A 22,222-nucleotide genomic window follows, 5' to 3' on the forward strand; every position below is an offset into this window, starting at 1 on the left:
TGTTGGCTGGTGGTTTTATTATTATCGCCTGAGTTTCCCAATAATCTGCGGCAAAGTGCACGCTGGGGTAAAAAGCAGCACTGAGGAACTGCCGAGGGGGTTTCTATCCTGCAAAGCCCCAGACTGTAAGGGCTCACTCCACTGTCCTGACCACCTGCAGCACAGCCACCGGCACAAAGGCCCCGACTGCTGCTGCTGTGGCACGGGCTGACGTCTCGGGGGTGGGGGTGCTGTGCTGAGGGTTTCTCCCCACTGCGGGCCCACCAGGACCTCCCCGGGAGACGGGGCGCACTGGGTGTGTGGCCACCGGCAGCCCTCAGCGGGCAGCGGGCTTCCTCGGGTGGGGCAGGCGGACGTGCCCACAGGCCGCGCGCCAACCTGGGCTGGACGCGGGTTCCGGGGCTGAAGACGGCGACGGAGGAGCAGCGGGGACGCCGCGTGAGACGACTCCGTCCCTTCTAGGTGGGCCACGGATAGCGGCAGGTTCTGGGCCAGTGGGTGGGGCGGGCAGGGATGCCTCCTCCGCCAGGAAGCCGGCCGGGTCCGCACACTCCAAGTGGAAAGACTCGTCGTCATTCCAGACGGTCTCGTCCCAGACGGGCGGCCCGAGTTAGGCCGAGACGGCCAGGGTGCTGGCTGCCACGGCCTGGCCTTCCTCCCGCTTTCCCTTCGCCCTTTCCTTATCCGGGCGCACCGCGCGCAGCGGGCCGGGGTGTGGCTCTCCATCGGCCTCTTCGGGATGAGCGGGGACCAGCCCGGCAGGCCTCTTCCTGAAGCGCTGCTTCCCCGCGCACGGGAAGCCCGCAGTTACTGCGCAGGCGCGCAGCGGCCCGCCTGTCCCACCCCGGGGTCTTTTGGAGACAGCCCCGGCCATCATATCTTTCTTTAAAATATTTTTTTGTCTTGTCTCTTAATAAAATTGTCAGCTCCTTGAGGACGGACCGGTGGCGTGTCCACAGTCCACGTGCGGGCAGAGCATCTTCGCCGCAATACAAGGATCTCCGACGCCTGGCCTCGGCCGCCCTCCCAGTCTTCCGCCGCTGGGCTGTGCTGCTGGCTTTGCCCTCGGAAGCCCCAGCCAGGCCTGGACCGTGCGCCCTCTGCAGGACCACTCTGGGGTGTTTGCTGGACTGAAGGGGGAAAAGCAGTCCTCGGAAAGCAGGTATTCACTGAACGCGCACTCTGGGAGGCTTTGGTGCTGGAGAAATCATAAACAAACCAGCCCCAAACCTCTGCTCTAACCGAGCTGACGTAGTTTGCCCATTCTCCTTACGCTTTATAAATGACGAGCGCATAAAAACGTTCATTCATTCACTTGCCAGGCATGCTTCCGCATTTCTGTGTTAAAGCTTGCATTCTGGTGAGGTGAGGTTACATAATCATAAACACGATAATTTTGAACGGTGTTAAAAAAAATGTGAAGAAAGTAAAACAGGTTAATGCTTAGGGAATGATAGGCAATCGTGGTGGGGGAGGAGAGGGCACAGGGATTCTGTGCCTACATTGGACGGATTGGAAGGTGACCAGCGTAATAAATAGGTACCGCTCATTGCTAGTGTCTGGGAGATTGTAGGTAGCTAGGACGTTTAGTTCAAAGTTGCCGATGAGGGATGAAGAGGAGAAGTAATGAGAACAGTTTAGGAAGCTAATACAGTGCCCACGACAGTGGACCAGTGCCAGACAAGGTGGTGACACTTCAACATGCGTTGCATGTTTAAAACCCCCAATAATTCCTTGTGTTTCATTCATTATCTATGAACGAAGGAGGTAATTTCTAGAAAAGAAAGAGCAAGCTCATGATCAGAGAGTTAGGAGTAGATGTGTAAATATTAAGAGAGCCCAGATTTAGGGCTCTGGGCACTGCACCCCCATGACTGGAAACTCCCCACGATGGTTTAGGGCAGCATCACTGTCTCAGCTCTTCAGCTCTGCCTAGTCCTTCTCCAATAAATCTTGTGTCGGATTGCAAATTCTTTTGGTATGAGTTAATGTTTGGGTTTGCCCCAATGAGAGGGAGACCCAAGTCACTCCTGTGTAACCTTTTCCAATGGACTGAGCAATGGGCTCCTACTTGTGGGCTTTAGCAATTCCATCCACTTAGGTGTGTTTTATTTATTTTTTTTATCTCCATCCATATGGAACAGAGAGCGTCAGAATGACAGCTGGATTCTAGGCAGCAATTACCAGGAATTTTTGGAATACTTGTCATGAGAAGAAAGAGTAACTAGTTAATCTAGTTAATTATTTATTAAAACATTTGTTGAACACCCAGTCAATGCCAAACAGTGGACTGGGGCTGGTGACAAAGTGGTAAGCAGGAGCATGCAGGGTCACTACCCTCATGGTGTTGTCAGTTAAGTGGGTGTAAAGGCAGAAATAAGTTGTACACAAGGGCACAGGAGCTTGTAAAGGGGGGACTAATCTGGTCTGTTAAATCTGGGAAGATTTCCCAGAGAAAACCATGCTTGTACTAGATTGCTCTAGGAGAACATTGCTGAGATGTATGTGAGATAATGTTTTGTCTATGTTTTCTTCTAGGAGATTTATTGTGTCTGGTCTTATGTTTAAGTCTTTAAGCCATTTTGAGTTTATTTTTGTGCATGGTGTGAGGGAGTGTTCTAATTTTATTGATTTATATGTGTCTGTCCAGCTTTCCCAACTCCATTTGCCGAAGAGGCTGTTTTTTCTCCGTTGTATATTTTTGCCTCCTTTGTTGAAGATTAATTGATGGTAGGTGTGTGAGTTTATTTCTGGACTCTCTATTCTGTTCCATTCAATGAATATTTTAAAGAGTTGTGGATCTGAAATAATCTCCTAGGTGGGGCTTGGCTCAGATGATTGCATGTTCAAGTTTCAATGCTCTCATTGAACATAAATGAGAATAAAGATATTTTAGTTGATGCCAAGCTCATATCGTCTCTGATTAGGTTGTTTGGAATTTTTTCCTCCCTCAGTAAAATTCTGAAGGTTTTGGTAGAGCAAAGGATTTGAATGCACATTAACCTAGTTTCATGTACTGGATGTATAAATACTGCTGTGTAGTTTGGGCAAATTACTGAATCTCCTTGAGGCTCAATTCCATCTTCAGTAAATATAATATAATGACACTGAGCTTTGTGCATTGTTCAAGGAGACATGACATGCTGTATGTAGAATGTTGGCATATTGAGATACTTAGTTTCTACCCTTCCTTGTTACATTAATCATTTACAGAAGAGAAAGTAGTTTGTTGCATATTTGATGTCTCTCAATAACGGGTCTGTATGTGTTTTAGGTCTGCACTGTCCAATCCAGTAGCCTTTAGCCACATGTGACTATTGAGCACTTGAAATGTGACAGTCATGTTAAGGTGTGTGAGTGTATAACATATACTGGATTTGAAGCCTCAGAATGAAAAAAAGGGCTGTAAAACATTATATTAATAATTTTTATATTTATTACATGTTGAAATAATATTTTGAATATAGAGGGGAATAATAAAGTGGCCTTTTAAAATGTGGCTATTAGAAAATTTAAAATGATTCAGGTCATTTTAACATGGCTTGTATTTTATTTTGGTTGGACTACGCTGGTCAAGACACCATACATCTCTGGTAGAGGGAGATGAGTATGTTTGAAAAATCTGTGGGTGTTGCAGTGTCCTCTCAGCAAAACCCTCTGACCCCATCCATCATAATGATATTCTTACTTCTACTACTTCTTAACACCCTCACAGTGGAATCGCTCTCTCCACTCTAGATCTCCCTCTTGACTCTCATGTTTGAAAGGGCAGCCACTTTCCATACATTTCCTTCTGGATATCTCATGGTACCTCAGGTTCCTCGTGTACTCACCACCACATTCTGGGGCTGCACTGCTCTCTCCATACTTCTCTCATCAAATCTCATACCACCCACTCATGCTTCCAATCAGTTATTCACTTATTCACCCATTCATTATTTATTTTAAAGTATGTCCCATGTGTCAGATACTGAGCTAGGCGTTTGGAATAGAAAGATACATATGATAAAATGGGGTTCCCTCCCACACTGATGAAACATACAGTCTACTGGGTGCAGTAGACATTTACACAGGGACACTGCGATAAGCAATTATATTCTTTTTTGGTTAAATCCTCCAAGAGCCAAAATTTTGGCCTCTCCCACTAGCTAACTGTACGCTTTTCATCAACGACTCTGTGGAAATTTGTCACACGAGAGACAGGTTTTGATTCATGATAAATCAGGGAGCAGATCTTGACAGTGTAAGGTCCTGGGGCTTAGAACAGTGGTCAGGATCATGATGGGTGTGATCTAAAGTCACTGGCTCCATGCTGGCCCCTCTGTCTGGAAGTCACAGTTACTGAAGATGAGAGAGAGGGTGATCAAGGAGGAAGTGAGGATTATCAGCTGCCTGCAAAATAGGCTTCTGCTGCACCATGTTTCATACAGGTACCATCCTAAAGCATTCCTCATGTCCAAGCTAGGTCTTTTCTTGGTGCAGTATAAAGAAACCATCCTGAATTTCAATTCCTGCCACTAGGTGTGTGGCCTTGGACAATTTCCTCATCTGTGAAATGGACAAGGTTCCTGAAAGGATTGTGGGAAATAACATGCTCGACACTCCTCCCCCTGAAAAATATTTTAGGATGTAGTCATGGAAACAGTATAGGACCAGGTTTTCAAGGAAGGTCTTAACTTCAAATATTCTGCCTCTTTATCCCTGTAATAATAACTTACTCATAGTTTTCAAAATATGCATACTGAGGGAGGGTTGAAAAATATGCTAACAGGGAGTTGGTTTTGATTTCAGCATTGCACAAAAATCCAAAATGTTTGCTGATATTTCGTGGTTTATTTTCAGAAAGGCTCTTTTATTCTGCAAACACTGCAAAGACCAGAACATATATATTTTTGCACAGCTAGTGAATGAAAATTCCAAAGAATCTCATATCTGTGCATTTTCCAGGGGGAGGGTAGGTTGATGTAGAGTCAAGTTTTGAAATTAGAAACTGTGATACGTGTAGAAAGCAAGGATATTCTTGTTTATGTTACAATTTTCTTTGTTACCTTCCTCCTGCCCACAAGTAATTTTCTTTTCTGCTCAGAGTTGAAGCCTGTATTCATTTTTTTTTTTTTTTTTGCTCATAAATCACTGGGTTTGCTTGCAAAAAGACAGAGTACGCTTGATTTGCTTTTAGAGCCATTTGCCATTGACTGACTCTGTTCATGAGTCATCAAGGTTACATTCATCTCAACTAGTGCACATTTGTGGAGACACGGTTTATAGAGAGCTGTGTACAAATCTGAACCAGTGAGAAAGCAATGAATTAAAAAAAAAAAAGCACACTAGCAAGGGTGGAGCTGATTGGAAATACTGCATCCGCTGGCATCAGGTGAGCTGCTAGTTCCATCCAGGGGAGATAAGTCTTACCTCCCTTCTGGCCCCTCAGAGCAGGGGAGGGAGGCCAGGAGAGTCCACTGCCTGAATCTCACAATGACGTGAGAAACCGTCTCTGCTTTTCTTCCGTGGTAAAGATTTCCACATGAACCCAGAAATGCTTCACCCATCGAACACTGGTGGGTAGAGGGCAGAGCAGGGTGCCTACAAGAATTTTCTGGTTAAATGAAACACATCAATTAAAATGCCAAAATCTTACTCACTTTAACCATTTTGAGTAAAAGACATAACTCTAATATGAATCCAGACCCAAATCTGCTTTTTTTTTCTTTATCTACTTAAGCCTCAGTTTTGTTTTTGTTTTTGTTTTTGTTTTCAACTAGAAAGATGGTTGATGAGAAGACTTGGTGATTCCAAGTATCTTCCAGTTTAATGATGCAGTGACTCATGGTCTCCTTCCCCAGCTTCTTAATAACATTACAGTTAAACATTTTTCTTAATGATGCTGGGTCCTCATTTTGCTTATGGAAAGACTGTTCCTAATATTAGTAACAGGTAATGATCATTGGGCATTTTCCTTACAGCAGGCACTGTGTTGAGCATTAAGTATTACCTGTAATACTAAGCACAGGTCGAAGCCATCATCAGTCTACATTTTACAGCTGAAGACATTGAGGTTCATAGGCAGTAACTTCTTCAAAGTGACTCAGCTGACGAGTGGCTGAGCTCATGCAGAAGGAAGGGCTGTCGTTAGGGTGGCTGTTGTTAATCCCGGCTCCAGGTTAGAATCGCCTGAGGGGCTTTCAAAACCATACTGATGTCCAGATCTGCACCATAAATGGCTTAAAATAGAAAAGTCTGAGTGGGCAGTGTTTTCTCAAAGCCCTCAGATGACTCTAAATGACAGTCACAATGGAGCCTGCACCATTTAATACTGTGCTGGGATTTCTCTCATGTGCCAGCTTCTGGACATTGGCTTAAAGAGTTAATTAACCCCTTGGAACAGCCATCTTGGCTGGAAAATAGGGGCTCTATCATCCCCACCGTGTGAGAATTACATGAGACAGTTGCCTAATGGGGTCACTTCTGAACCTGGCACTCACAGGCGCTCATCTAGTGAGCATTCCTGTCTGCCTCCTTCATCCTCTGCTGTCTGGGTTTCTGCTCACTGCTCTCTGTGGGCCTGGCTGCAGCGTTGCCCTCGCTCTCTTATTTTTGGGCCATTTCCAAGTCACTGTAGGTTGGGGAACCAGATAACCAGGAATATATATATATTCCCAGACTTTATTTTTTCTGGTTAAATGACCCATGCCATGTAAAATGACAATGTATTATTCGTTCTAACTATTTGGGGGGACAAACCTCTTCTATGAATCCAGATCCAACTCTGCATGACTTAATCTATTTAAACCTCAATTTGCTCAACTGGAAATAGGGTAGATAAGCCAGTGATTTAAGTATCTTCCAATTCAATATAAAGCCACTTTGTTAAGAGAAAACAGGCTCTGAGTCAGGGCTTATGAGTTTTTCTAAAATGACCTGGCTTGAATGCAGGGATTTGGCTTAGTGCAAGGCTCAGAAGCATTTTCCCCACTTCCAGGCCACAGTACATAGTCACCAAAGCCTAGCCTGTCATAGAAGAGCAGAGATCTGGTCTGACTCCTAATATTACAGATGAGAACACTGAGAGCCGGAGATAGAATGTGACCTACTCAAGGTCACCCAGTGAGCATCACCAGAGCTTGGGTTAAAAGCTACTCTCAGCAGTCCTGCACTGTTACCTGGGTGTGTTTGTTGGTTCATCTATTCATTCATTTACTCATTCATTCATTCACCCATTCATTCAACAAATGCTTACTGAAGGTCTGCTGTGTGCTGGGCTCTCTGAGAGGCATCACACTGCAGCGTGCCCAGGACAGTGTCCCTGCCCTCCTCGAGCACATGTCTGGGGGGATGAGACCAGCTGGCATCATCGCCATCTCCTTTTTGCAGCAATCTGGATTTTGCAACCCTCAACTCTCTCTCTCTTTTTTTCCTTTTTACACACTTTTAGTTAAGGAATATTTGATTCAGTAATCACGTAAAAACCACAAGAGTTATTTATGCTGAAAGATGGAAACATTGATGATAGACCAGTTTTAAGGAAATTTTATTTGCATAGATACACATACACATAAATATAAAACTCATATAAAGGGTGAAAATAAGTATTTATCACATAATTTCCAAATCAAAGTTGAAAAATGTTCAACTGGCAGACAAAGATGACATTAAGACTCCAAAATTTCTAAGCCATCAATCAATAGCTAACATGAGAACCTCTTCAAATGGTTCTAAAGCTAGTAGCAGAACTCTTTATGAGACACAACATTGTACAGCTCTTCCCGGACTTTTGATGGGGCTATATCCTGAGCAAACCATCTTTAATTGAAAGTATCAGTTAAGTAGAAAATACATTTAATACACTTGGCTTACTTAGCCTAGACTGCTTTATTGTTAATTTTGACTTTAATTTCTTTTTACTATTTTTTATTGAAGTATAGTTGATTTACATGTGTTAATTTCTAGTGTACAGCAGAGTGATTCAGTGACATATTCATTTTCATATTCTTTATCATTATAGGCTACTACGAGGTATTGAATATAGTTCCCTTGCTATACAGTAAGACCTTATTGTTTATCTATTTTATATGTAGTAGTTAGTATCTGCAAATCCCAAACTCCCAATTTATCCCCCCCACCCCCAGTAACCATAGCTTGTTTTCTATGTCTATGAGTCTGTTTCTGTTATAAGTTCATTTGTATCCCTTCTTTTTTATTTTTATTTTTTTGAGATTCCACAAATAAGTGATATCATATGGTATTTTTCTTTCTCTTTCTGGCTTACTTCACTTAGTATGATGATCTCTAGGTCCATCCATGTTGCTGTAAATGGCATTACTTCATTTGTTTTTATGGCTGAGTAGTATTCCATTGTGTGTGTATGTGTATATATATGTGTGTGTGTGTGTATATATATATCTCACAACTTCTTTATCCAGTCATGATGGACACTTAGGTTGCTTCTACGTCTTGGCTATTGTAAACAATACAGCTGTGAACATTGGGGTGCATGTTTCTTTTTTTTCCTCCAGATATATATACGGGAGTTGGATTGCTGGATCATAGGATAAGTCTATTTTCAATTTTTTAAGGAACCTCCATACTGTTTTCTATGATGGCTGTACCAAACTACTTTCCCACCAACAGTATAGGAACTCTCAGCCCTTAAACAGAGCCATTTGACCTTCCCTGCCCACTCTTTCTCTTCCTCTTTACTTTTATTTATTCTTCTGCCTCCTTTCCTTTATTTCACCATAGCCCCACCCTTCTAGGACTAATCAGGCCTGCTGGATTCCCCTAGCTTCCCAGCAATAAATGTCCAGAGCCCTTCTAAGAATATTCCTACTCACGACTTTACAGGGTTCATCTCCTGAGACATGGTTCCTTAATGGGGTACCAGGGATTGCCCTAAATAGTTTATTGGGTAAGAAAAAAACATTAGAGCTTCTTAAATAAAAATAAACCTTTTCCTCTTAAAAATTTAAAATTCTAATTTTAGCATATATATAATATAATGTTATATTACATATTAGTGTGTATATAACTAGTATCTATATTGTTAGTATCTTTACATTTGTTTGTGGGGTGTGAACAAACATTATTTTACACAATCAGACACACTTGGAAACCACTGCTTAATAACATGACTTTCCAGAATCCCATCATACCCCCTGTTACATTCTGTACCTTGAGATGATACATCACAAATCTGTGCAGCAGGTTGGACTTCTTGAATATGGAAAGGTGTCCCATGTCATGCTGCAGAAGCGAACTCTGAGCCTGGAAGAGACAGAGTTGTTGTTAGAAAAGTTGGCAAGTCAAGAAGAAATTAATCTTTGCAAATCTTAAGCTCCCAAATGTTAACCACTATATATAAAAATAGATTTAAAAAAACAAATTTCTTTGGTATAGCACAGGGAACTATATTCAGTATCTTGTTTAATGAAAAAGAATATGAAAATGAATATGTGTGTGTGTATATATATATACATACACACACACATGACTGGGGCATTGTGCTGTACACCAGAAATTGACACGTTGTAACTGGCTATACTGCAGTTTAAAAAAGTGACCAAAAAATGAAGAAGAAATTAATAAATGAAACTGCAGATAGATTCAGGAGCCTATTTGAGGGAACAGTGGGTGACCTCGTCTGACCTCAAGGCCAGTTGATGTTCCATTTCCCACACATGCCGAGTTCTTTCCCACCTCTGTGACTTTGGGATGGTGCTTCTCTCAGCTTAGGATGCTCTTCTTGTCACTGTCAACATCTTCCAGTGTGGAGTGGAGAGAGGATACCTTTGAAGTCAGGCAGATTTGGGTTCTAAAACGTCTTTAACCACTTAAGAGTTGCATGACTCTTGGCAAGTTTCTCAATAGATCTGAACCCCAGTTCTTCATCTGATAAGGATTATACTCCCTTGCTCACTGGGCTGTTGTACAACTGAAATACATGTGAAATTCCTGCTTATGCTAAGCAACCAAACAAATATTTGTCTCCTTTCTTATTTCCAAAAGTCAATTTTCAAGGAATAGAGCAAGTTGGCTTTTCAAGAAAAAAAATGAATGTATAAAATCTTGGAATTAACATTGATGTTAATTTTTGATAAAACCTTCCCCAGTTGTTAGAGTTAAATGCCTCTTTCTGTTCCAACTGCACATGCTTGTTTCTTTCCTTTCTATCTGTAGTATGTTTAGATCTTTGAATGACCATCTCCCTCACAAGATGATGTGTCTCCCAAGGGCAGGGACTAGGTGCATTTCCCTTCATGTCCACAACACAGTGTTATGTTCATAGAAGGCCACCTTTGGAGATCCGTGCTTCATTCAACAAGATTTATCAAGGGCCCAGCTGCCTGCCAGTTGCTAGTTGTCATTTCTGGCAGAATCCATATGTTCTTATTCTCATGTAATAAGGTGTGGTCTCTGCTCTTCATCATCTAGTACAGTGGTAAGTGTCAGTTGGTTCAATTTTTTTGAATATTTTAAAGATAGGTATTAACTCTTCTTTAAATGTTTGAATTTATCTGTGAGGTCATCTGGTCCTGTACTTTTGTTTTTGGGGAGTTTTTTGATTACTAACTCAATTTAATTACTGGTAATCAGTCTGTTCAGATATTCTGTTTCTTCCTGATTCACTCGGGAGACTGTATGTTTCTAGGAACTTACCAGTTTCTTCTAGGTCATCCATTTATCATTGTAAAATTGTTTGTAGTAATCTCTTCTGATTCTTTATATTTCTGTAGTGTCAATTGTAACTTTTCCTCTTTCTTTTCTGATTTTATTTGGCTACTCTCTCTCTCTCTCTCTCTTTTTTTTTTTCTTTTCTTGATGAGTCTTGCTAAAGGTTTGTCAATTTTGCTTATTTTTCAAATATCCAGCTATTAGTTTCCTTGATCTTGTCTACTATTTAAATGCCTGTTTCATTTATTTCCACTCTGATCTTTAATATTTCCTTCCTTCTACTAATTTTGGTTTTGTTCGCTCTTTAGGTATAAGGTTAAGTTGTTCATTTAAGATTTTTCCTGTTCTCTTAGGTAGGCTTGTATCTATAAACTTTCCTTTTGGAACTGCCTCTGCTGCAGCCATAGATTTTGGAACTTTTTGTTTCCATTTTTATTTGTCTCAAGGTATTTCTTGAGCTCTTCTTTGATTTCTTTAGTGATTGGTTGCTTAGTAGCATATTGTTTATCCTCCATGTGTTTGTGTTTTTTGCAGTTTTTTTTTCCCTTGTAGTTGATTTCTAGTCTTATTGGATTGTGATCAGAAAAGATGCTTGATATAAATTCAGTTTTCTTAAATTCACTGAAGCTTATTTTGTGGCCTAACATGTGATCTATCCTGGAGAATATTCCATACGTACTTGAAAAGTATATGTATTATGCTGTTTTTGAATGTAATGGTCTTTATATATATATAGCTATATCTTTATATATCTATATCTACATCTATATCTATATCTATATATTCCATCTGATAAAATGTGTCCTTTAACCAGTGATTTTTTTTAAATTGATTTCCTGTCTTCATGATCTGTTCATTGATGTAAGTGGGGTGTTAAAATCCCCTATTATCACTGTGTTAATGTCAGTTTCTCCCTTTATGTCTGTTAATGTTTGCTTTGTGTGTTTGGTTGCTCCAACGTTGGGTGCATACATAATTACAAGTGTTCTATTTTTTGTTGGGTTGATCCCCTTTTCATTATGTAATGCTCTTCATTGTCTCCTGCTACACCCTTTATTTTAAACGTGTTTGTCTGGTATAAGTAGTGCTACCCGGATTTCATTTAGATTTGCATGTAATGTCTTTTCCCATCCCCAGTTTCAGTCTATGTGTGTCTTTAGATCTAAAATGAGTCTCTTGGAAGTAACATATACATGGGTCTTGTTTTTTTATCCATTCAGCTCCACTGTGTCTTTTGATTGGAGCTATAGACATGCTGGTGTGTGTGACTGGCCCCCTGTGTGAATGACTGTAAGGCCTGGCAGCAACTCTATTGACTGTTTTTGTGTGTGTGGCCAGTCCCCAAGGCAAGTGCTACTTTAGGGGTGCACTGGTGCCAGCCAAGAGTGCCTGCCAGCACTGGTGGGGCTCAGGAGCCTGCATTAGAGGGGTTCCAGTGCTGGCTAAGGGCATCCACCAGGACTGGTGGGACAGAAGGGGCTGCTTTGGAGGGGCTCCAGTGTCAGCCGAGGGTGCCCACCAAGCTTTGTGGGGTGGGATGGCTGCTTTGTATGAGTGCCATCTGGGTTGGGTCCTTAGGTGAACCCAGGGTGGTGCAAGCAGTGCTCATAAGTTAGATGGGAAGATTGAGAAATGGTGCTGCCAGCACGAGGCCTGTTAGGTAGAGGGTGAGCCAAAAATGAACAACCAAAACCCAAACTTGTGCCTGGCAGTTACTCTGTACACAGAGGAAGTTCCAACAGATCTCTGCTTTTCAGACACATAACCTAAAATTAGTTTTTTTACATATGACCCACTTGCTTTTCAAACTGCTGCCTCTGCACTGGGACTTGAAGTGAGTGAGTTTTTGTGTGCACCCTTTAAAAGCAGATTCTCAGTTTCCTTCAGTCCTCTATTTTCCCCAGATGTAAGCCCCACTAGTTTTCAAAGCCAGACATTATGAAGGCTATCTTCCTGGTGCAGCTTTCCCAGGCTGGAGTGCCCGGTGTGAGGTTTGGCACCCTTGCTCCCCACAGAGGAACTCTGAGGCTCTGACATCCCTCCTGCCTGTGGGCCACAGCACCAGAACTGTGGGTCCCAGCCAGACTGCATCTCCACCCCTCCTACCCATCTCAGTGTGGCTTTTTCTTTTTATATTTAGTTGTGGAAAACCTTTTCTGCTAGTCTTCAAGTCATTCTCAGGGTAGTTTCTCTATGTGTAGTTGTGTCCATGGGAGGAGGTGAGGATCTTCCTACTCGGCCATCTTGTTCTGATCTCTTATATAACTTTTTCATTATTCTTTAAATGAAAAATCTTCTTCTGAGGGCACTAGATATAATAGAAAGCATTTTAGAGGAACTGAAGATGAAGGCTAATGTGCCTAGAGTCTTTGAGTGAGGGTCAGATAGTGGTCAGAGAGTCAGAGAGTAAAAGAGGTAACAGACACAAGATCATGCTACCTTGATGGAATTTGGATTTTATTTAGGGTACAACTGGTCACCAGTGAAAAGTTTTAAGTAGCTGAGAAACATGATCTGATCTGAGATTTTCAGAGATCATTCATCTGGAGACTGTGTAGAAAGAAATTAGAGAAGAATGAAAATGGAGAAACCAGTTAGAAGCTCTTCTAGTAATCCAGGTAGGAAGTGATGATGGATGGTGTTACAGAAGTGGCAGTGGAAATGGAGAGATTGTGCAGCTGAATTTATTCTTCAAGATTTTCTCTGATCTATAAAAAAGTTCAATTTTAAAAAGGCATGTCCTTGGTCCATGTAACCATTTCCCTGTACTCCTACAATACCCAATGCTTAATCCCATCAGAACCCACATTAAGTTGAATCATATGTAATTGTCATTTTTTGGATGCCAAGTCGGTCACTATCATAAGTTTCATATGGCTTAGGGTAAGTAAACTTAATTCAGTTGAACATATGCTTTTTTAACGTCTATTTTGTGCCAGCCTTGTGCTGGTTCTTACTGTGTTGTGTTGTGTCTATTTTAATCATCTGACTTTGCTGTCATACAAGGACACTTAACTAAGAGGCAAAGACCACAACTTGTATATCTGCATTTCCAACCACCTGTACAGTGACTGGCAGATTTTAGCAGGAAGAGATTATCTGTACAGAAGAAGCAAACCTGAAAAGGTTGGAGTCCTTGGCCACATCAGGAGAAAATGTGATTAAAATCAGCAAAAGTAGTGACTCTGGGATGGATTTTCTGGTTCAAAATGTCACTGTCCTTATGTTTGGTAAATGATTGCAGACTCAGAGGGAAGTGGGAAGAATAGAGAGAATTCTGTAATTCTTACCCAAACCTAAGGGGACATTGGTCTCATCCCTTTAGCTAAAGTCCTATGAATTTTTTACTTTTTACATCTAAAGTTGAAATTTAGCTGACCCTGTGGTGTGGCGCTGTGGTCTCCAAGATTGGCTCTTGCTTTGGAACCTTATTCTGAAAGAATGAGTTTGGAGTCTAGTTGAATGACAGAATAGCAATGAAAGTCTTTTATAAAATAAAGTAGACTTAGAACCTCAGGATGGGAGTATACAGCTCTGCAGAAGCAGCATATGGCTTTGTGGGGGGTGAGATTTCCTCTGCAGATCCTGTGAGGGCCACCATGACTTTGTCAGCAACCTAATACATGTAATCTTTGAACTTAATCCTTTGCACCCTGGGCCAAGTCCAAATCACGATCTCTGGTATGACAGTAAAAAAAATGGGCTCTCCTCTGACAAGTGAAATAAACACACCCAGAAGCAGCACATTTGTTTGAAATAATGATGATAATAATGGTAACAATAATAAGACATTTATTAATTACCCAATATGTGCCAGCCCTCTTCCAGACACTTCGCATGCATTGGAAAAGTTAATCCTCACAACAATCCTGTGAGACAAGTACTGAGCGCTTTCATAACTTTCCCGTATTTGCACAGCTCATAAGTAGTAGGGCTGGGAAGTCACTTATACCATGACTAATCTTCTAGCCATAGCTACACGTCACTGTGCTACCGTGAAGCTTCCTTCTCCTGTGCAGATCTTACCTTTGTTTTTGTCATATGATTTGTTTGAGAGCCTCCTCACTTTACCTAGCCTGGAAAATTCCTGGGTATGCATTAAGACCCATTTAAAGAAATATGTGATGATTTCTCTAACTTTTTTGTGTTTTCTTGGAACTTGGTACATTTTGCTATTACACTAAGTTATTATTATTCGTCTAAATGTTTGCCTCCCGTTAGTAAACTGTGATCACTGTGCTTCTTTCTTCTTCTTATCCTCGGGACCAGGACCACATCAATGCCTAATAAATGTTTTATGAGTGGGTAATGAAAGAATGACTATAATAACTTAATTATCTGAGCAGAGCCAGAATTCAAACAGTAAGCAGCCCAAATGAATGGCCAAGCACTCATGAGCTCAAGTGCATGCATTGCCCTCAGAAAAATGTTGTTGAAGTGTGTCAAATTATCTGTCCATCATCTCTTTGTAATGGGATGGCCCTGACCTCTGATGATGTAGTCCCACTTGAGCAACCGTGTCTCTGTAATGTGATCCCTCACCTCTAAGCACAGTGGCTGATTCAGGAGAGCTACTCAGCCCTAGCTGAGCCAGTGAACTTCTTTTGGAATTGGCTATTATCTTGAACAGAGGACATGTAAATTTAAGAGCTGTTGACAATGGTAGCTTTCCACCATTTAGACTGGGAAGCCCAAAGGCTTGTCTGTAGCCAGTGGGAAAAGTAAGGAAATACCTGGGAAAAAGAGTCAAGTTTATAAATTCAGGAAGACTTCCTGGATGGAACTCTTGTAGTAGTACCCCAGTGACTGAGATCTACAGATTCCATGAGAAAATGGCCATTTATATTCTGTTCACTATTATGTCTTCAGGTCTAGCAGAGTGGGCATTTAATAATTATTTGTTCAATGAATAAATAAGCAGGGTCCTGAGAAGATGGAACACCTCAAGGCAGGGAAGGGACGGTATTACCTCGATTCTGGAAGTTCTTATATCTCATGTAGTGTTATAATTGATTGCCATAGGTGACTCCATCATTTAACTTAGAAGCTTTTGCTTTGAAAAATATTGCAGAAGTAAATTTGGGTGGATTAGATAATCATGAGTTACCTGGAGAGCTTTTCTAAACATTGTGTTCTGGGTATCAGCCTGTGGAAATTATGATTCAGTTAGTCTGAGTTGGGGTTCTACATTCTGCATTTTCCAAAAATTCCCCAGGTGACTTTTTTAGGGTTTCATGAATTCCCATACCCTGTGATTCACCCGTCTCCCAGTTCTAGTTAGACTTTTTATTGCATTAAATTTGTGTTTTAGGTAGCATTAATTTGCCTTTCACTGATTAAGTATCAAATGTATGTAAAGCATAGCACAAACTGCTTGCTCTGTTTTTAAATCTTCCTAGTAGGAAAGCAGTTGCCACCTCCCTTCAATGAATGAAAAACTAACACTTAACTTTCAGGTCAGAGGTTTCATGATACCATCTCATCAGAAGGTAAGACAAATCCCTCCACTATGTGTGAAGTCATGAATCAGTAATATGACAAGGTCAGAGAATGCGGATTTTTAAAAAACTATTTTTAACATCCCAAGTTGGAGTCATTTATCCTGACCCTTTTTGCTTGCTTTTCAGAGAGATACGGCACAGACTTAGTTTGAGGTAAACAGGAAGCTGAAACTCTGACCATGAAGGTAAACTATGTCATTGTGAATTATGATCTTGGGTCTGTGCTTAGAGATCCTGAAAGTCATGGGACCAGTGGCTGCCTATTCAGAGGGATGGTGACTAAACTGTGATAAAGCAACCATTGATTCAGGCATCTGGGATTCTAGTCCCCATTTCTGACTAGCTGGATACATTACAAAGCCATTTCCCTCTTCTGGGTAATCCTCATGTCCCACTGAGAGATGGCATTAAAGTTGAGTTGTTCTAAAACTCAAGGCCTCTGGGATCCCAAAGAGTATGAATTAGAAATCAGAAGTTATCACTTTGCCTGATTATTTGGAGTCAAGATGTTCAAAACCACAAGCACAAAACTTGAGTACCACAATTGCATGGTAGAACTAGATAATAAGGTGGTCATCCATATGTATACATGTATTTATAAGCATTTGAATGAAAACAGAATTTTTCACAGCTTAGTTAAGAATCACTGCATCGGATAGTATCTGAGGTCCCTTCCAGCTCTTAGATAAAAAGAAGCCATGTTTGATTTCCTCGCTCTGAGAAGTTTTCAGTCTTCTTCCCTGACCATAGACAAAGTGAACTTCATTCTACTCCATCATTTATGGAGATTAAGTCTACAAATAACATGAGGTTTCATAATAAACCTGAGCACACATGTGCCAAACATCCTACTAGGCATTCTCAAATGAGACACAGGAAAGGGAGGGTGAGTGATCGCTGCTCACCATGGTCACCATGGTTTACCACTTCCTCCCCTTCTGCATGTCCCACACTCCTGTACCAGACTGCATGTGGAGTCACAGAGAGGACTCTGCCTTCGCTTGTACGCACCACCTTGTCTTTCAAGGTGGCTCCTGTTCATTCTTCAAAACTCATTTTTTAAGCTGCACCTTGATAAAGCTGAAACTCCTTTGCGTTCCCACTGTCCCTCGGGCACAGTGTGATTGGCGCTCTTGTTGCATCACGTTTGTGTTGTTGTCACCATTGTTGTCTCTTTCCTCCACTAGACCATCAGTTGTTTGAAGGCAGGGATCATGCCTTTTTTCATTTAGGCAGTTTTCAACCTGGCACCGACTAGTACTCAGTGTTTGATTACAGAGTGAATGAATGGCTCAGTGGATAACTAAGACCCAGAGATATTCACTGTCTGCTCTATCATAGGTTCTCTGTGACAGAGGGGCAGGGTGGGTGGGTGGAAGGCCCCCTTACAATAACCCCCCAGCTCCCGTATCATCTTAACAGTGACAGGCCTTGTGACTCACTTCAGCATTGTCCCTGATTGTTCTTTCTCACCCTAATTAGAAATGTCCTTAGGTCTTTAATTCCAGTTGCACTTTTTTTTTTTTTGATGTGCTGTTTACACTCGTATCATTTGCATCATCTTTAGAGCTGATGATAATTGCAGAGTCTGCTAAAAAAATAATTCTCATGAAGGGCTAAAGGTGCTTTCTGAAGTTCTAACAAGCTCCTCAGGTGACAAGAGAAAGACCCAAATCCCAGTTTTCTAAGAAGTGTTTGCTGCCACAAGAGGCAGTCTCATGCCTGTACGTTCAGCACGGCAGGTGATTTTCTGATTCTTGTAGCTGTTTTTACTTTTTACTGCATAACTACTAGCTTCCAAAATGTTCATTGCAATTTCTCAAGCAGCCTTAACTTGACCTTTTGCCTCGTTTTGCAGGTGAGATTCAGAATAGATAGGAACCTGCTCAGGGCCACACAGCTGGAAAGTGGCTGGAGTAGAGTTTGGCTGTGGTTGCAGCTGGTTTCATAGGGGAAGCTTTGTCTGTTTTTGGCACAGTGTCATCCTGCTATGACTCATTTTATTGGATGCCAGTTTATTGTCAAACCACATCCTAATGACACTTCATCTTCCCCCTTCAGTTTGGGCAGAGTGTTTAGGTATTTTTTTTTTAACATTTTTTATTGATTTATAATCATTTTACAATGTTGTGTCAAATTCCAGTGTACAGCACAATTTTTCAGTTATTCATGGACATATACACACTCATTGTCACATTTTTTTCTCTGTGAGTTATCATAACATTTTGTGTATATTTCCCTGTGCTATACAGTGTAGTCTATTCTACAATTTTGAAATCCCAGTCTATCCCTTCCCACCCTCCACCCCCCTGGTAACCACAAGTCTGTATTCTCTGTCTATGAGTCTATTTCTGTCCTTTATTTACACTTTGTTTTTGTTTGTTTGTTTGTTTTTGTTTTTGTTTTTTAGATTCCACATATGAGCGATCTCATATGGTATTTTTCTTTCTCTTTCTGGCTTACTTCACTTAGAATGACATTCTCCAGGAGCATCCATGTTGCTACAAATGGCATTCTGTTGTCAGTTTTTATGGCTGAGTAGTATTCCATTGTATAAATATACCACATCTTCTTTATCCAGTCACCTGTTGATGGACATTTAGGCTGTTTCCATGTTTTGGCTATTGTAAATATTGCTGCTATGAACATTGGGGTGCAGGTGTCATCCTGAAGTAGATTTCCTTCTGGATACAAGCCCAGGAGTGGGATTCCTGGGTCATATGGTAAGTCTATTCCTAGTCTTTTGAGGAATCTCCACACTGTTTTCCATAGTGGCTGCACCAAACTGCATTCCCACCAGCAGTATAGGAGTGTTCCCCTTTCTCCACAGCCTCTCCAGCATTTGTCATTTGTGGATTTTTGAATGACGGCCATTCTGACTGGTGCGAGGTGATACCTCATTGTAGTTTATAAAGGAACCTTTCTTCAATATCTGACCTCTATGGAAAGTAGTATGAAGGTTCCTCAAAAAATAAAAATTAGAACTACCACATGAACCAGCAATTCTACTCCTAGGTATATATCCAAAGAAAACAAAAACACTAATTCAAAAAAGATACATGCATGCCAATTTCCAATAGCCAAGATATAGAAGCAACCTACCTACCCATCAATAGATAGATGAATGGATTATGTATATATATGTATATATATACATAATATATATACATAAAATGGAATATTACTCAGCCATAGAAAGGAATGAAATCTTGCCATTTGCTACAATGTGGGTAGATCTAGAGGATGCTGTGTGAAGTGAAATAAGTCAGACAGAGAAGGACAAATATTGTATGATTTTACTTATGTGTGGAACCTAAAGAACAAAACAAATGAACAAACATAACTAAACAGAAACAGAGTCATGGATACAGGGCACAGGCCATTGCCCAAGGGGAGGAGGGTGAGGGGAGGAGGGAAATAGGTGAAGGAGACTGAGGTACAGACTTCCAGTTACAAAACAAATGATCTGTGACATGACTTGCATAATGTGGGGAATAGAGTCAATAATAATGTGATTCTTTGGGTGGCAACAGAAGGTAAGTAGACATACCATGGTGATCATTTCAAAATGTACAGAAGTGTTGAATCACTGTGTTGTGCACCACTCCTCCAGTTTAGAGCCAGCCCATAGAGGAGGGGTCAGAAATTGAAGAAAGATTCCTTTATAACATATCAAGCCTATTTCTTTATTTGTTTTCCTTATAACTTCTTACCACTAGCTGAACTTTCTCTAAGTTTTTATAACTTCCTTGTTTATTTGGCATTTTGTGTCCCCTTCATTATAAACCCCAGGGGAAGAGGGCATTGCATGCTTCTATCACAGCTGAATCTCAAGGACCCAGAGACATGCCTCATGTCTGAGACACAGTTTCCAAATGAATGAATGTACTCAAGGAAAGATGCATAGAAGAGGCTCAGCTGGTTTTAGCTCCTTTTGTCTTGGGCTATGTATTTATCATGGCATTATCTCCCCATGTTAATGACCCAAATACTAGACTGGAAGCACATATTTATTTGTTTAACCTTAACAGGGAGACTTACCTCATTGAGGTAGCATTTGGAGTAAGAATTAAATAAAATGAAAAGCCTTTAGGAAACAAAGGCCACTCTTCTGCTCCCTAGGTCAACCTTTCACATTTAATTAGACTTCTGATGTCCGTTACAACTCCAGCCTCATTACAATCTCCCTGTGGTTTGCTCCACTACAGATGGAAACCAACGACCTAGCCCTCTTGAAAATGTAGGCTCAGAGTGGAGGCCGCCCAGCAGCTGCGTGTGCCTTGGTGTCAGATAATTGCTCATAATTCATTTGCATATCTTATCAGAGATGGAGCCTAATTATCTTCTCCTGCTGCAAAGTCTCTGGAGAAAAAGGTTAGTATCTGTTTTTTTCTTCCTTTTTTTATTTTCTCCTTAGGAAAAGTAGTATCTTTGAACTTGATTTCACCTTGGGGAAGCAGAAGAGGAAAAAATTATATATTTTTAAATTTTCTTAGTGCAAATAGTTTTTTTTTTAAACCCTGGTTTTCTGATTTTCTAGAGAAATATTTAGAGTGGCATCAGGGAGTAAGGACCTGAACACAGTGTGTGTGCGGTGGTATAAATTAAGTTCACTCCAATCCACGTGTTTCTTCCTCTGGACTCCCTTTCCCCATGTCCAAGCACAGTGGGACCTGTGAGAGGCTTGCCTTCATGCTAAATTTAAAATGTCTGTTATAATGTCATCTTCTATAACATTATATGCACATATATACCTGTGGGTGTATAGTTTTAGCAAAGTGAGGTGGAGAGATGTGTTATTTTCCAATCACTTTCCCTGATGTCACCAGCTTATCTGGCTAATTCCAGGCCCTTCAGTAGCAAATTTTCAGGTGTTTATTATTTGGCCGATGACTTCAATTTCCCACTACACGTATAGAGACTGAATTAATGAGGTGCACAAGCTGGGAGAGTCATGTATAATATTACAAACATTATGCAAAGGAATCTTGAAAGATTCTGCTTCGCACTTAAGAGCTTAACAGAGATATCCAAGATGTGAGTCTGGAGGGGTATACGCTTTCTGTGAGATCCATTTCAGTTCCCCCGTGTGAGTGTGTGTGAGTGCCTGTTATATTTCTTGTCTACCTGGTGTGCGAGGAAATAGAGTTTTGTGCAGGTGCTGCTTTCCTGGCTCAGGGAATTGTAGATGATCAAGTGACTCATTTCAAGGTCAGAGACTGACTCAAACCTTGTGGTCTTCCTCAGTGTGAACCTTCTTTCCCAGCGTGAAGTAAACTGATGTCTGATAAGCCAGAGCAGGATCCACAGGATAAACCAGGCAAACCTGTGGTGTTACTGCCTTATGCTGGTAAAAGCTCAAGACAGGGAATGTGTCTTGTGCAAAATTGCATCCTCCAGTAGCATAGAGTGGGCAATCAACTGGTGGTTATTTTTTGGTATCTGTAAATAATAGCACCTTTCATTTACAGAGCACTCTGAAATGCACCAATATCTTCTGTTTTTATTATTTCATTTAATACAAATGACAGTAGTTCAAAGTTGGGCCTATAATGCTTATCTTACAGATCAGGAAACTGTACTCAGAGAATTTAAGAGATTGCTCCAAGTCACAGAGCAGGTATCTGCTGGCACCAGCTCTTCTGTCTCAACTGACTCTTGTTGCTCTGCCTTACCTGTCCTCATTTTTTTGTGGTGTTCAAAAGAAATATGAGTGAATGAATGAATGAATGAATGGTGGCTAAGGTAATGTGCTGTGCCCTGGGATTTGAGAGGTTGGCCTGGCAAGAAGACCCCTACAGAGGATTCATCAGGATCCTCTTGGCAAATCCAGGCTGCGGGGTTGGATTGCCCATGACAAATGTAGCAGGGGGAAACCCACTTATATTGTGCTTAGATCTGCAAATTATCTGTATTGCAACATTTTTTTCTATAAGTGATTTTCTTTTTTAGTGGATCTGCTCTTGTGGGTCCATATGCTTCTCAGTAGCAGGAGCCATGGTGCTGAGTTCATCTGTTGAATGCAGTTAAATGATCATGTGTAAGAGTCCTGT

At 41.1% G+C, this 22,222-nt stretch overlaps 1 pseudogene; it reads left to right on the top strand.

Moving 5' to 3' along the window:
- The first annotated feature begins 397 nt into the window (after positions 1 to 397).
- LOC105104015 (olfactory receptor 5G3-like) overlaps positions 398 to 22,222 on the top strand; it is a 38,273-nt pseudogene continuing 16,448 nt past the window's right edge.

The sequence above is a fragment of the Camelus dromedarius genome, chromosome 35 (genome assembly GCF_036321535.1).
Source record: "Camelus dromedarius isolate mCamDro1 chromosome 35, mCamDro1.pat, whole genome shotgun sequence".
Taxonomy (NCBI): domain Eukaryota; kingdom Metazoa; phylum Chordata; class Mammalia; order Artiodactyla; family Camelidae; genus Camelus; species Camelus dromedarius.